Here is a 15,578-nt window from a genome sequence, read left to right as displayed (position 1 = left end):
ATTAAGAGCGCTGCTTAAAGGAGCTCCAGAGACTGGCACGAGACGCGGCTAAAAGCGCAAACCCCAGAGACAGGCACGAGCCGCGGCTAAAAGCGCGGACCCCAGAGACGGGCATGAGACACTAAGGCCGCTGCTGCCGCCACTAACAAGCCTGTGTGCGAGCACAGGTCACTCTCCACACCTCCCCTCCCGGGAACCTGTGCAGCCCGCCACTGCCAGGGTCCTGGGGTCCAGGGACAACTTACCCGGGAGAACGCGAGGCCCGCCTCAGTCTGGTGCAACATCATGGCGGCTTCTGCCGCCGCAGGCTCGCCCCTCCCTTCGTGCCCCTCCCTCCCCCCCCCCCCCCCCCCCCCCCGGCCTGAGTGAGCCAGAGCCCCCGAATCAGCTGCTCCTTTAACCCTGTCCTGTCTGAGCAAAGAACAGACGGCCTCAGGCAACCTACACGCAGAGGCGGGTCCAAATCCCAAGCTGAACCCCAGCAGCTGTGCGAACAAAGAAGAGAAAGGGAAATCTCTCCCAGCAGCCTCAGGAGTGGATTAAATCTCCACAATCAACTTGATGTACCCTGCATCAGTGGAATACCTGAATAGACAACAAATCATCCCAAATTGAGGCAGTGGGCTTTGGGAGCAATGATATATATATATTTTTCACCTTTTTCTCTTTTTGTGAGTGTGTATGTGTATGCTTCTGTGTGTGATTTTGTCTGTATAGCTTTGCTTTTACCATTTGTCCTAGGGTTCTGTCTGTCCTTTTTTTTATTACTTAAAAATTTTTTTTCTTAATAATTATTTTTTATTTCTTATTTTAATAGCTTTATTTTATTTTACTTTATTTTATTTTATTTCATCTTCTTCTTTCTTTCTTTTCTCCCTTTTATTCTGAGCTGTGTGAGGGACAGGTTCTTGGTGCCCCAGCCAGGAGTCAGGGCTGTGCCTCTGAGGTGGGAGAGCCAAGTTCAGGACACTGGTCCACGAGAGACCTCAGGCCCCACGTAATACAAAATGGCGAAAGCTCTCCCAGAGATCTCCATCTCAACGCCAAAACCCAGCTCCACTAAACAACCACCAAGCAACAGTGCAGGACACCCTATGCCAAACAACTAGCAAGACAGGAACACAACCCCATCCATTAGCAGAGAGGCTGCATAAAATCATAATAAGGCCACAGACACCCCAAAACACACCACCGGATGTGAACCTGCCCACCAGAAAGACAAGATCCAGCCTCATCGACCAGAACACAGGCACTAGTCCCCTCCACCAGGAAGCCTACACAACCCACTGAACCAACCTTAGCCACTGGGGACAGACACCAAAAACAACGGAAATTACAGACCTGCAGCCTGCGAAAAGGAGACCCCAAACACAGTAAGTTAAGAAAAATGAGAAGACAGAGAAACACACAGCAGATGAAGGAGCAAGGCAAAACCCCACCAGACCTAACAAATGAAGAGGAAATAGGCAGTCTACCTGAAAAACAATTCAGAATAATGATAGTAAAGATGATCCAAAATCTTGGAAATAGAATGGAGAAAATACAAGAAATGTTTAATGAGGACCTAGAAGAACTAAAGAGCCAACAAACAGAGATGAACAACACAATAAATGAAATTTAAAATTCTCTGGAAGGGATCAATAGCAGAATAACTGAGGCAGAAGAACGAATAAGTGGCCTGGAAGATAAAATAGTGGAAATAACTACTGCAGAGCAGAATAAAGAAAAAAGAATGAAAAGAATTGAGGACAGTCTCAGAGACCTCTGGGTCAACATTAAGTGCACCAACATTTGAATTATAGGGGTCCCAGAAGAAGAAGAGAAAAAGAAAGGGACTGAGAAAATATTTGGAGAGATTATAGTTGAAAACTTCCCTAATATGGGAAAGGAAATAGTTAATCAAGTCCAGGAAGCACAGAGAGTCCCATACAAGATAACTCCAAGGAGAAACATGCCAAGACACATATTATTCAAACTATCAAAAATTAAATACAAAGAAAAAATATTAAAAGCAGCAAGGGAAAAACAAGTAACACATAAGGGAATCCCCATAAGGTTAACAGCTGATCTTTCAGCAGAAAGTCTGCAAGCCAGAAAAGAGTGTTAGGACATATTTAAAGTGATGAAAGAGAAAAACCTACAACCAAGATTACTCTACCCAGCAAGGATCTCATTCAGATTTGACAGAGAAATTAAAACCTTTACAGACAAGCAAAAGCTAAGAGAATTCATCACCACCAAACCAGCTTTGCAACAAATGCTAAAGAAACTTCTCTAGGAAGGAAACACAAGAGAAGGAAAAGACCTACAATAATAAACCCCAAACAATTAAGAAAATGGTAATAGGAACATACATATTGATAATTACCTTAAATGTAAATGGATTAAATGCTCCAACCAAAAGACATAGATTGGCTGAATGGATACAGAAACAAGACCCATATATATGCTGTCTACAAGAGACCCACTTCAGACCTAGGGACACATACAGACTGAAAGTAAGGGGATGGAAAAAGATATTCCACGCAAATGGAAATCAAAAGAAAGCTGGAGTAGCAATTCTCATGTCAGACAAAATAGACTTTAAAACAAAGACTATTACAAGAGACAAAGAAGGATACTACATAATGATCAAGGAATCAATCCAAGAAGAAGATATAACAATTGTAAATATTTATGCACCCAACATAGGAGCACCTCAATACAAAAGGCAAATACTAACAGCCATAAAAGGGGTAATTGACAGTAACACAATCATAGTAGGGGACTTTAACACCCCACTTTCACCAATGGACAGATCATCCAAAATGAAAGTAAATAAAGAAACACAAGCTTTAAATGATACATTAAACAGGATGAACTTAATTGATATTTATAGGACATTCCATGCAAAAACAGCAGAATAAACATTCTTCTCAAGTGCTCATGGAACATTCTCCAGGATAGATCGTATCTTGGGTCAAAAATCAAGCCTTGGTAAATTTAAGACAATTGAAATCATATCAAGTATATTTTCTGACCACAACGCTTTGAGACTAGATATCAATTACAGGAAAAAAATCTGTAAGAAATACAAACACATAGAGGCTAAACAAAACACTACTTAATAACCAACAGATCACTGAAGAAATCAAAGAGGAAGTCAAAAAATACCTAGACACAAATGACAATGAAAACACCATGACACCAAACCTAGGGGATGCAGCAAAAGCAGTTCTAAGAGGGAAGTTTATAGCTATACAAGCCTACCTTAAGAAACAAGAAACATCTCAAGTAAATAACCTAACCTTACACCTAAAGCAATTAGAGAAAGAAGAACAAAAAACCCCCAAAGTTAGCAGAAGGAAAGAAATCATAAAGATCACATCAGAAATAAATGAAAAAGAAATGAAGGAAATGATAGCAAAGATCAAGAAAACTAAAAGCTGGTTTCTTGAGAAGGTAAACAAAATTGATAAACCATTAGGCAGGCTTACCAAGAAAAAAAGGGAGAAGACTCAAATCAATAGAATTAGAGATGAAAAAGGAGAAGTAACAACTGACACTGCATAAATACAAAGGATCATGAGAAATTACTACAAGGAACTCTATGCCAATAAAGTGTACAACCTGGAAGAAATGGATAAATTCTTAGAAATGCACAACCTTCTGAGACTGAACCAGGAAGAAATAGAAAACATGAACAGACCAATCACAAGCACTGAAATTGTAACTGTGATTAAAAATCTTCGAAAAAACAAAAGGCAGGACCAGATGGCTGCACAGGCGAATTCTATCAAACATTTAGGGAAGAGCTAACACCTATCCTTCTCAAACTCTTCCACAATATAGCAGAGGGAGGAACACTCCCAAACTCGTTCTACGGGGCCACCATCACTCTGATAGCAAAACCAGAGAAAGATATCACAAAGAAAGAAAACTACAGGCCAATATCACTGATGAACATAGATGCAAAAATCCTCAACAAAATACTAGCAAACAGAATCCAGCAGCACATTAAAAGGATCATACATTATGATCAAGTGGGGTTTATCCCAGGAATGCAAGGATTCTTCAATATACGCAAATCAATCAACGTGATACACCATATTAACAAACTGAAACAGGAAAACCATATGATCATCTCAATAGATGCAGAGAATGCTTTCGACAAAATTCAACACCCATTTGTGATAAAATCCCTCCAGAACGTAAGCATAGAGGGAACCTATCTCAACATAATACAGGCCATATATGACAAACCCACAGCCAACATTGTCCTCAATGGTGAAAAACTGAAAGCATTTCCACTAAGATCAGGAACAAGACAAGGTTGCCCACTCTCACCACTATTATTCAACATAGTTTTGGAAGTTTTAGCTCCAGCAATCAGAGAAGAAAAAGAAATTAAAAATAAAATTCGAAAAGAAGTAAAGCTGTCACTGTTTGCAGATAACATGATACTGTACATAGAAAATCCTAAAGATGCTACCAGAAAACTACTAGAGCTAATCAGTGAATTAGGTCAAGTAGCAGGATACAAAATTAATGCACAGAAATCTCTTGCATTCCTATACACTAATGATGAAATATCTGAAAGTGAAATTAAGAAAACACTCCCATTTACCATTGCAACAAAAAGAATAAAATATCTAGGAATAAACCTAACTAAGGAGACAAAAGACCTGTATGCAGAAAATTATAAGACACTGATGCAAGAAATTAAAGATGATAGAAATTGATGAAGAGATATACCATGTTCTTGGATTGGAAGAATCAACTTTGTGAAAATGACTCTACTACCCAAAGCAATCTACAGATTCAATGCAATCCCTATCAAACTACCAATGGCATTTTTCACAGAACTAGAACAAAAAATTTCACAATTTGTATGGAAACACAAAAGACCCCGAATAGCCAAAGCAATCTTGAGAAAGAACAGAGCTGGAGGAATCAGGCTCCCTGACTTCAGAGTATACTACAAAGCTACAGTAATCAAGGGAGTATCGTACTAGCACAAAAACAGAAATATAGATCAATGGAACAGGATAGAAAGCCCAGAGATAAACCCATGCACATATGGTCACCTTTTCTTTGATAAAGGCAGCAAGAATATGCAGTGGAGAAAAGACAGCCTCTTCAATAAGTGGTGCTGGGAAAACTGGACAGCTACATGTAAAAGAATGAAATTAGAACACTCCCTAACAGCATACACAAAAATAAACTCAAAATGAATTAAAGACCTAAATGTAAGGCCAGACACCATCAAACTCTTAGAGGAAAACATAGGCAGAACACTCTATGACATAAATCATAGCAAGATCCTTTTTGACCCACCTCCTAGAGAAATGGAAATAAAAACAAAAATAAACAAATGGGAACTAATGAAACTTCAAAGCTTTTGCACAGCAAAGGAAACCATAAACAAGACAAAAAGACAACTGTCAGAATGGGAGAATATATTTGCAAATGAAGCAACTGACAAAGGATTAATCTCCAAAACATACAAGCAGCTCATGCAGCTCAATATCAAAAAAACAAACAACCCAATCCAAAAGTGGGCAGAAGACCTAAGTAGACATTTCTCCAAAGAAGATATACAGATTGCTGACAAACACATGAAAGAATGCTCAACATCATTAATCATTAGAGAAATGCAAATCAAAACTGCAATGAGATATCATCTCACACAGGTCAGAATGGCCATCATCAAAAAATCTAGAAACAATAAATGCTGGAGAGGGTGTGGAGAAAAGGGAACCCTCTTGCACTGTTGGTGGGAATGTAAATTGTTACAGCCACTATGGAGAACAGTATAGAGGTTCCTTAAAAAACTAAAAATAGAACTACCATATGACCCATCAATCCCACTACTGAGCATATACCCTGAGAAAACCATAATTCAAGAAGAGTCATATACCACAATGTTCACTGCAGCTCTATTTACAATAGCCAGGACATGGAAGCAACCTAAGTGTCCATCGACAGATGAATGGATAAAGAAGATGTGGCACATATATACAATGGAATATTACTCAGCCATAAAAAGAAACGAAATTGAATTACTTGCAGTGAGGTGGATGGACCTAGAGTCTGTCATACAGAGTGAAGTAAGTCAGAAAGGGAAAAATTAATACCATATGCTAACACATATATATGGAATCTTAAAAAAAAAAAGAAAGAAAATGGTCATGAAGACCCTTGGGGCAAGAGGAGAATAAAGACGCAGACCTACTAGAGAATGGACCTGAGGATACGGGGAGGGGGAAGGGTTAGCTGAGACCAAATGAGAGAGTGGCATGGACATATATACACTACCAAACTTATAATAGATAGGTAGTGGGAAGCAGCTGCATAGCACAGGGAGATCAGCTCGGTGCTTTGTGACCACCTAGAGGGGTGGGATAGGGAGGGTGGGAGGGAGCGAGACACAAGAGGGAAGAGATATGGGGACATATGTATATGTATAACTGATTCACTTTGTTATGAAGCACAAACTGACACACAATTTTAAAGCAATTATACTCTAATAAAGATGTTAAAAAAAGAAAGAAAAACCCGAAGAAAAAAAGTGTAACTCCCATATCAATGATACATTATTAATAATAATCAATAAAAATTAATAAACTCTTGGCAGGCATTTGTGAAAGTCAAGTATTTTATCATATAAAATATGGGGGTCTTGCTGTGAAATGGATATAAAAAGGCAGTGTTTGTTTATTTTAAAAGCTGTTTTCAGGAACTAAATGGGGTTCTCTTTTTCCAGCATAATTTATATAATGTAGCATAGAATAGCAACTAGATGATTAAGATTATCATGTCTTTGACTTTTTAGTGTCAGTCAAAGCTTTGTTTAATTCTTTTGTGAAATGATAATAGCTACTATTTATTCAGTACTTGTTATGTGCCAAGCACTGTTGGAGGCATTTTCTATGTGCTAACTCACTTAATCCTCAAAGGAAAAAAAAAAAAGTACTATTGTCATGGCCAATTTACAGATGAGGAAACCAGGGCACAGAGACTATTAATAAATCTTGTTCAACATCTCACAGTGGCAAAGTTAGAAATTGTACCTTCTCTCAATCACTTCTCTTATCTGTCAGTCTAACTTTTGATGATCTCCATACTACATTTAGCTAAAATCTTCAGTTTTATATTTGGCTTATATGTTGCCTTTATTGGCTTAATATTCCTTAATATGGCAAACTGTAAACAAAAGAGTTAGTGGCAGTTCAGCAAAAATTTCTTTTTCTTTTTCCTTTTTTTTGGGGCTGCGCTGAATGGCTTGTGGGATCTTAGTTCCCCAACCAGGAATCGATCCACTGAACCACCAGGGAATTCCCACAGCACATATTTTGAGTCCATTGTTTTTCCCAGCAGAGTATGTGACTCTTGATTTCGTGCATCTCTCTGCTCCATTTCTCTTTTTCCTAAAGGAGATCTACGTGAATTATCATGTTTCTGTTAAATGAAGGGAAAAATGATGAAATTACACTTTTCAAGGAAAAATGTTAATATTTCAACTTTTTAAACACTTAAGAATAGTACGATGCAGGGTATGTTAATGTTATGTAAATATCAGTACGGCCTTCTGAACTGATTTTTACACTGAGAAAAACAACTCTTTAAGTAAATCACACAAGAGGCTAGAGAGATATTATAGATAATGTTAACTGCTAGATAACCATACTTAATTAGTGTGTGTGTGTGTGTGTGTGGTGTATATATTTAGCAGATATTAGAAGGATATTAGGATATTATAATATACTAGAATGAGGTGATGATATAGCAGATACTAGGTACTAGATGGAGATTACAGCATGGCACAATATAGGTAATAACTTAAAAATGGAATATTGAATATCATTGTAAAAACTCTCATGACAATGTTGTGTGTTCATCACACTTTTTATTTCCTTCTTAAGCACACAAAAACATTATGTTTCTCAGTCCTTTTGCATCTAGCTGGGGCCACAAAGGATTGGGGGCAGATGTGTGGCCCACATCTTCCAGACTCAATTCCTCAAATCTCCAGAGAGATCTTCTCCCCTCTGCCTTTATTCTCACGTTTGCCTTCTTCATATGCATGGCTTGAAGGAAAGGGCTTCAAGGTGGTGGAGTCATGTGATAGAAGGATCGTAGCTCCCTGATCATTCTTAAGTAGTGTCCTAGTCATTGCTAAGAGGAAAGCTGTGCAACCAGAAGCATGAGGCTTGGGCTTTGTGTGAGTAAGAAGCCAACTTTCGTTGTACTCAGCCTCAGAGATCTCAGGTATATTTGTTACTATAATGTAGCTTAGTCTACCCTGACTTGTAACCTCTGACCGATTCAAAGGCAAGGAAATATTTTCTTCTTCTTTTCCTTGTTTTTCATTCTTTTTTGCATCTCAGGTGTACAAAATTGTATGGTTCCTGATTCTTGGTTAATAATTGTTTTTATTGGTCTATGTGCAGCCCAGTTTTATTCACATAGTTATTTAGTAAATTGTTTTTCATGAGGTTATAAATGCTTGAGAAAGCACCACCCAAAACAAAAGCAAGCATCTTGATAATAACCTATAGCAAACATATGGTGTGGTACCCCTGTCAACCTATCCACCTGCCTCTCCTTACTTACTTAAAGGAAACCTCATCCTGAATTCCGTGTGTATTATTCCTTTGACTTCTTTTTTATATAGCGTTATTGCATCTACAAGTATTCCTAAAGAATACAGATTTTAAATTTCTATTGTTTTAACCTTATAAAAGGATGTCAGTTCCAGGTCTGGATAAAATGCAGTAAGCACACTTTACTCTTTTTCTTCCACTGAATACATTAAACCCTGGACAGAATGCATGGAGCAACTATTTGAAAACTCTGAGAAGGAAATAGGAACAGGCAGATCAGGAATGAGCACCCAAATTTGAAGTATCAATACCACCAAATTTGTATTGAGTTTACCATTTTCTCCCCTTTGATATCTCCCAACCTAAAGTCAACACAACTGGAAACATGGAAATGAGGTCAGACAGAGGGAACTCCGGGGAAGCCTTCTACTTCTGGCTCCAGAGGGATTGTGGAAATCTGCCCCCAACTCCTCTGCCCCTTTCTTTATTCTCTTGTGCCCCAGTCCCCAGGCAATCTGGCTGTGGTGGTGGAGGTGGCAGCTTCAGTTACTGGAACCAGCAAGAATGAAACGCCAGAGAGGGAAACTTCTCTGTTTTCTGGGGATGCGGTTTCAAGAGGATAGGACAGACCCTCATTGTTTTGTTTTGTTTTGTTTTGTTTTCACTCTCTGTCCTCCTTGTTTTTGAGCCAGGATATGAGTCTAATCACAAAATTCCATAACAGCATGACAGTGGGATAATTAGAGCCCCAAGTTTCTGGCCAGGGAACCAAAAAGGATGGGGGCAGAGAACAAAAAAGTACCAGGAAGACTGCATGGGGCAGGGATTCAGGAACGAGACCTCACAAATTTGTTTTTGAACTCCAGGGCTCACCCTGTGCAGGTGAGGACTGGATTCTAACTAATATTATCTGTAGTTGTAGCCCCCATTTCAGTCATATTTTGTTGACCTTCTCATTGTATTTTTATCTTTTATTTTTATTTGTTTCTACTCTTCTTTTTAAAATTTAATTTTTCCTGCTTTATTGAGATATAATTGACATATAATATTGTATAAGTTTAAAGTGTACAACATGTTGACTTGATACACTTATATATTGCAAAATGATTACCACTATAGCATTAGCTAAAACCTCTATTCCATCACGTAATTAACTTTTCTTTTTTCGTGGTGAGAATATTTAGGATATATTCTCTTAGCAACTTTCAAGTATATAATACAGAATTGTTAGCTATAATCACCATGCTATACATTAGATCCCTAGAACTTGTTAATCTTATAACTAGTAGTTTGTACCATTTGACCAATAGCTCCCTATTTCTCCCATGTCCAGCCCCTGGTAACCACTAATCTACTGTTTCTCTGAGTTTGGCTTTTTGAGATTCCACACATAAGTAATTATCACACAGTAATTGTCCCTCTGTCTGACTTACTTCACTTAGCATAATGCCCTCAAGTTTCACCCAAGTTGTTGCAAACAGGAGTACCTTCTTTCTTATGGCTGAATAGTATTACATTGTGTGTGTGTGTGTGTGTGTGTGTGTGTGTATATATACATATATATATATATATATATACCAGTGTACATAAATGTACCCCCATTTTCATTATCCACTGATCTGTTGATGGACACTTAGGTGGTTTCCATGTCTTGGTTATTGTGAATAATGCTGCAATGAACATAGGGGTGCAGATATCTCTTCAAGATCCTGTTTTCTGTTGCCTATTGTCTTTTCCTTCCTTTGGGTTTATTCTGTTAATCATATACTAACATCCTAAGATGGATATGTAAGTCACGAATTTTGAGGCTCTCTTCTCTTTTAATATTAGCATTTGAGGCTCTAAAACTCCCTTAAAGCACTTTTACCATATCTCATAGGTTCTGATATCTAGTGTTTCCTCTATCAATTCTGTTTTTCTTAATTTTCAGAATTTGCTGTAATTTTTTCTTTAATTGAAGAGTTATTTATTCCTACTTGTGTGTGTGTGTTAAATTTCCATATGTTCAAGGATATTTTTAATTTTTAAACTTATCATCTAGCATAATTGTATTATGGTTAGATATTATGAGATCTGAAATTTTTTGAGGATCTCTCTATTGGCTGTTATATGTTATAGGATAAGTTTTTATAAATGTTCCACATGTGCATGATAAAATTGTATATTCCCTAAAGGATGCAGAAATAACTATATGAGTTTCTCTCTCTCTCATCTCTTTATATATATAATCTCCATTAAATCAATCTTGTTAATTGTGCTACTTGTTTCTTCTATGTCTTGGCTAAATTGATATTGTGTAACCTCTAACTAATCAAGAAAGATGTGTTGAAATTCCCCACTATGATAATGAATTAATATAGTACTATCTGTTGTTCGATACATATATTTTGAGTCTATTTCATTGGTGCATACATGTTTAAAATTGCTATACTTCCTTAATGGATTGAACCTTTTTGTTGTGTCATGACTGTCTCCACTCCCAATATTTTTTGTCTTAAAATCTATTTTATTTAATATAGCTATCGATGTTGATTTGATTGGGATTTTCCTGATAGGTCTTGTTTTCCCCATTCTTTTGCCTTCAACTTTTGCATGTCCTAATGCTTTAATCCTTTCTCATGTAAATTCTTTAAATCTGGATTTGGGCTTTTTATACAATTTATTAATCTGTATCTTTGAATTGGTAGTTTTCTTCTATTCATATCTATCATAATTATTGATATCTTTGTTATTGCTAACATCTTAATTTCTTATTTCAATGTGTCCCTATTATTCTACATTTCTTTTTACTCCTGTCTTATTTACTTAACTGAAGCTATGTCTCACCCTGAGTAAGGCGACGGCTCTCTCATCCCCCATCTCCCCCTCCTTCCAATACCTATAATGTTGATCAAACCAATGCCCTGGATTTTACTTAAAATGTGGTCCAAGGACCAGCAACATCAGCAACTCCTGGGCTTTTACTAGAATTGCAGAACTTTGGGCCCCACTGCAGACCTACTGAATCAGAATCTGCATGTAAACAAGAGCTCCAGGTATCATATGCACAGTAAAATTAGAGAGTCACTAATATCAGTGGGGGATTTGTTCCAGGATGCCCATGGGTACCAAAATCCACAGATGATCAAGTCTCTTATATAAAATGGTGTAGTAAAGTGAGTCCTCTATAGTGGATGCAGAACCCACAGATATGGAGGGCTGACTGTAATTAGTTATTACAGATATATTTTCCTTTTTTCTTTGACCTTTGTTATTCTTTTAAACAATAACAACCATTACTAAGTTATATATTTGATAAACTTTATTTTATATATCTCCTCCAACATCTCCAAATTTGTCTTTCCTCTTCTTTTAAGCACTTACCTAAAAGTGTTTTATATGCATCTTTGTGTAGCAAAGCTTTTAAAATGTTGTATGCCTCAAGATGGCAGTGTGGGAAGATGTGGAGTTAGCATCACCCCACAACTAGGGCGCCTTCTGGCCACTGGGCGGGGACTATGATGTCCAAGGAGACACAGAACCCCAAAGTGAACTGGTGGCTTGTGGGATCTTGGTTCACAAGCCGGGGGTTGGGCCAAAGCTCCTGCAGTGGGAGCTCCAAGTCCGAACCACTGGACTAACAGAGAACCTCAGACCCCAGGGAATATTCATTGGAGTGAGGTCTCATGGAGTTCCTCATCTCAGCACCAAGGCCCAGCTCTACCCAGTAGCCTACAAACCCCAGTGTTGGAACCCTCAGGCCAAACAACCAGTAAGACAGGAACACAATCTCACTTAAAAAAAAAAAGAGAGAGAGAGACAGCAAAAAAATATGTCACAGAGAAAGGAGCAAGGTAAAAACTTACAAGACCAAATAAATGAAGAGGAAAGAGGCAATCTACCTGAAAAAGAATTCAGAGTAATGATAGTAAAGATGATCCAGAATCTCGGAAATAGAATGGAGGCATGGGTTGAGAAAATATAACAAAGGTTTAACAAAGATTTAGAAGAAATAAAGAACAAGCAGGGAGATGAACAACACAATAACTGAAATGAAAAATGCACTAGAAGGAATCAGTAACAGAATAACTGAGGCAGAAGAACAAATAAGTGAGCTGGAAGACAAAGTGAGAGAAGTAAGTGCTGAGGAGCAGCATAAAGAAAGAAGAATGAAAAGAATTGAAGACAATCTCAGAGACCTCTGGGACAACATTAAATGCACCAACATTCAAATTATAGGGGTCTCAGAAAAAGAAGAGAAAAATAAAGGGTCTGAGAAAATATTTGAAGAGATTATAGTTGAAAACTTCCCTAGCATGGGAAAGAAAATAGTTACCCAAGTCCAGGAAGCACAGAGAGTCCCATACAGGATAAAGCCTAGGAAAAACACACCAAGACACATATTAATCAAGCTAACAAAAATTAAATTCAAAGAAAATGTATTAAAAGCAGCAAGGGAAAAACAAAAAATAACATACAAAGGAATCCCCATACGTTATCAGCTGATTTTTCAGCAGAAACTCTGCAGGCCAGAAGGGAGTGGCAGGATATACTTAAAGTGATAAAAGAGAAAAACGTACAACCAAGATTACTCTACCCAGCAAGGATCTGATTCACATTTGATGGAGAAGTCAAAAGCGTTTCAGACAAGCAAAAGCTAAGAGAATTCAGCAGCACCAAACCAGCTTTACAACAAATTCTAAAGAAACTTCTCTAAGCAGGAAACATGAGAGAAGAAAAAGACCCACAAAAACAAACCCAAAACAATTAAGAAAATGGTAATAGGAACATACATATCTATAATAACTTTGAATGTAAGTGGATTAAATGTCCCAACCAAAAGACACAGACTGGCTGAATGAATACAAAAACAAGACCCGTATATATGCTGTCTACAAGAGACCCACTTCAGACGTAGGGACACATACAGACTGAAAGAGAAGGGATGGAAAAAGATATTCCATGCAAATGGAAATCAAAAGAAAGCTGGAGTAGCTATACTCATATCAGATAAAATAGACTTTAAAATAAGATTGTGACAAGAGATAAGGAGGGACACTACATAATGATCAAAGGATCAATCCAAGAAGAATATATAACAATCGCAAATATTCATGCACCCAACATAGGAGCACCTCAATACATAAGGCAAATGCTAACAGCCATAAAAGGAGAAATCGACAGTAACACAATAATAGTAGGGAGCTTTAACACCCCACTTACACCAATGGACAGATCATCCAAATAGAAAATAAATAAGGAAACACAAGCTTTAAATGACACAATAGACCAGATAGATCTATTTGATATTTAGAGAATATTACACCCAAAAGTGACAGAATACACTTTCTTCTCAAGTGCACATGGAACATTCTCCAGGATAGATCACAACTTGGGTCACAAATCAAGCCTAGGAAAAGTTAAGAAAATTGAAATCTGATCAAGCATCTTTTTTGACCATAACGCTGTGAGATTGGAAATCAATTACAGGGAAAGAACTGTATAAAGCACAAATACATGGAGGCTAAACAGTGCACTACTAAATAACCAAGAGATCACTGAAGAAATCAAAGGAGAAATTTAAAAATACATAGAAACAAAGGAAAACGAAAACACAATGACCCAAAACATACGGTACACAGCAAAAGCGGTTTTAAGAGGGCAGTTTACAGCAATACAATCTCACCTCAAGAAACAAGAAAAATCTCAAATAAACAATCTAACCCTACACTTAGAACAACTAGAGAAAGAACAAAGAAAACACAAAGTCAGTAGAAGGAAAGAAATCATAAAGATCAGAGCAGAAATAAATGAATAGAAACAAAGAAAACAATAGCAAAGATCAATAAAACTAAAAGCTGGTTCTTTGAGAAGATAAACAAAATTGATAAACCCTGAGCCAGACTAATCAAGAAAAAAAGGGAGAGGATGTAAAACAATAAAATTAGAACTGAAAAAGGAGAAATCACAACTGACACTGAAGAAATACAAAGGATTATAAGAGACTACTACAAACAAGTATATGCCAATAAAATGGACAAACACAAAGAAATGGACAAATTCTTGGAAAGGTACAATTTTCCGAGGGTGAACAAGGAAGAAATAGAAAATATAAACAGACCAATCACAAGCACTGAAATTGAGACTGTGATTAAAAATCTTCCAACAACAACAAAAAAATCTTCCAACAAACAAAAGCCCAGGACCAGATGGTGTCACATGCGAATTATATCAAACATTTAGAGAAGAGCTAACACCCATCCTTCTCAAACTCTTCCAGAAAATTACAGAGAGAGAAACACTCCCAAACTCATTCTACGAAGCCACCATCACCCTGATACCCAAATCGGAAAAAGATATCACTAAAAAAGAAAATTATAGACCAATGTCACTGATGAACATAGATGCAAAACTCCTGAACAAAATAGTAGCAAACAGAATCCAACAGCACATTAAAAGGATCGTACACCATGATCAAGTGGGATTTATCCCAGGGATGCAAGGATTCTTCAATATATGCAAATCAATCAATGTGATACACCACATTAACAAATTGAGGAATAAAAACCATATGATCATCTCAATAGATGCAGAAAAAGCTTTTGACAAAATTCAACACCAATTTATGACAAAAACTCTCCAGAAATGGGCATAGAGTGAACCTACCTCAACATAATAAAGGCCATATATGACAAACCCACAGCCAACATCATCCTCAATGGTTTAAAACTGAAAGCACATCCACTGAGATCAGGAACAAGACAAGGATGTCCACTCTCGCCACTCTTATTCAACATAGTTTTGGAAGTCCTAGCCATGGCAATTAGAGATGAAAAAGAAATAAAAGTAATACAAATTGGGTAATAAGAAGTAAAATTGTCACTGTTTGCAGATGACATGATACTATACATAGAAAACCCTAAATCAGCCACCAGAAAGCTACTAAAACTAATCAATGAATTTGGTAAGGTTGCAGGATGCAAAATTAATGCACAGAAATCTCTGCCATTCCTA

Source organism: Phocoena sinus, chromosome X (assembly GCF_008692025.1).
Source record: "Phocoena sinus isolate mPhoSin1 chromosome X, mPhoSin1.pri, whole genome shotgun sequence".
In the NCBI taxonomy this organism is placed as follows: domain Eukaryota; kingdom Metazoa; phylum Chordata; class Mammalia; order Artiodactyla; family Phocoenidae; genus Phocoena; species Phocoena sinus.
Note: the sequence above shows the minus strand (reverse complement) of the source record.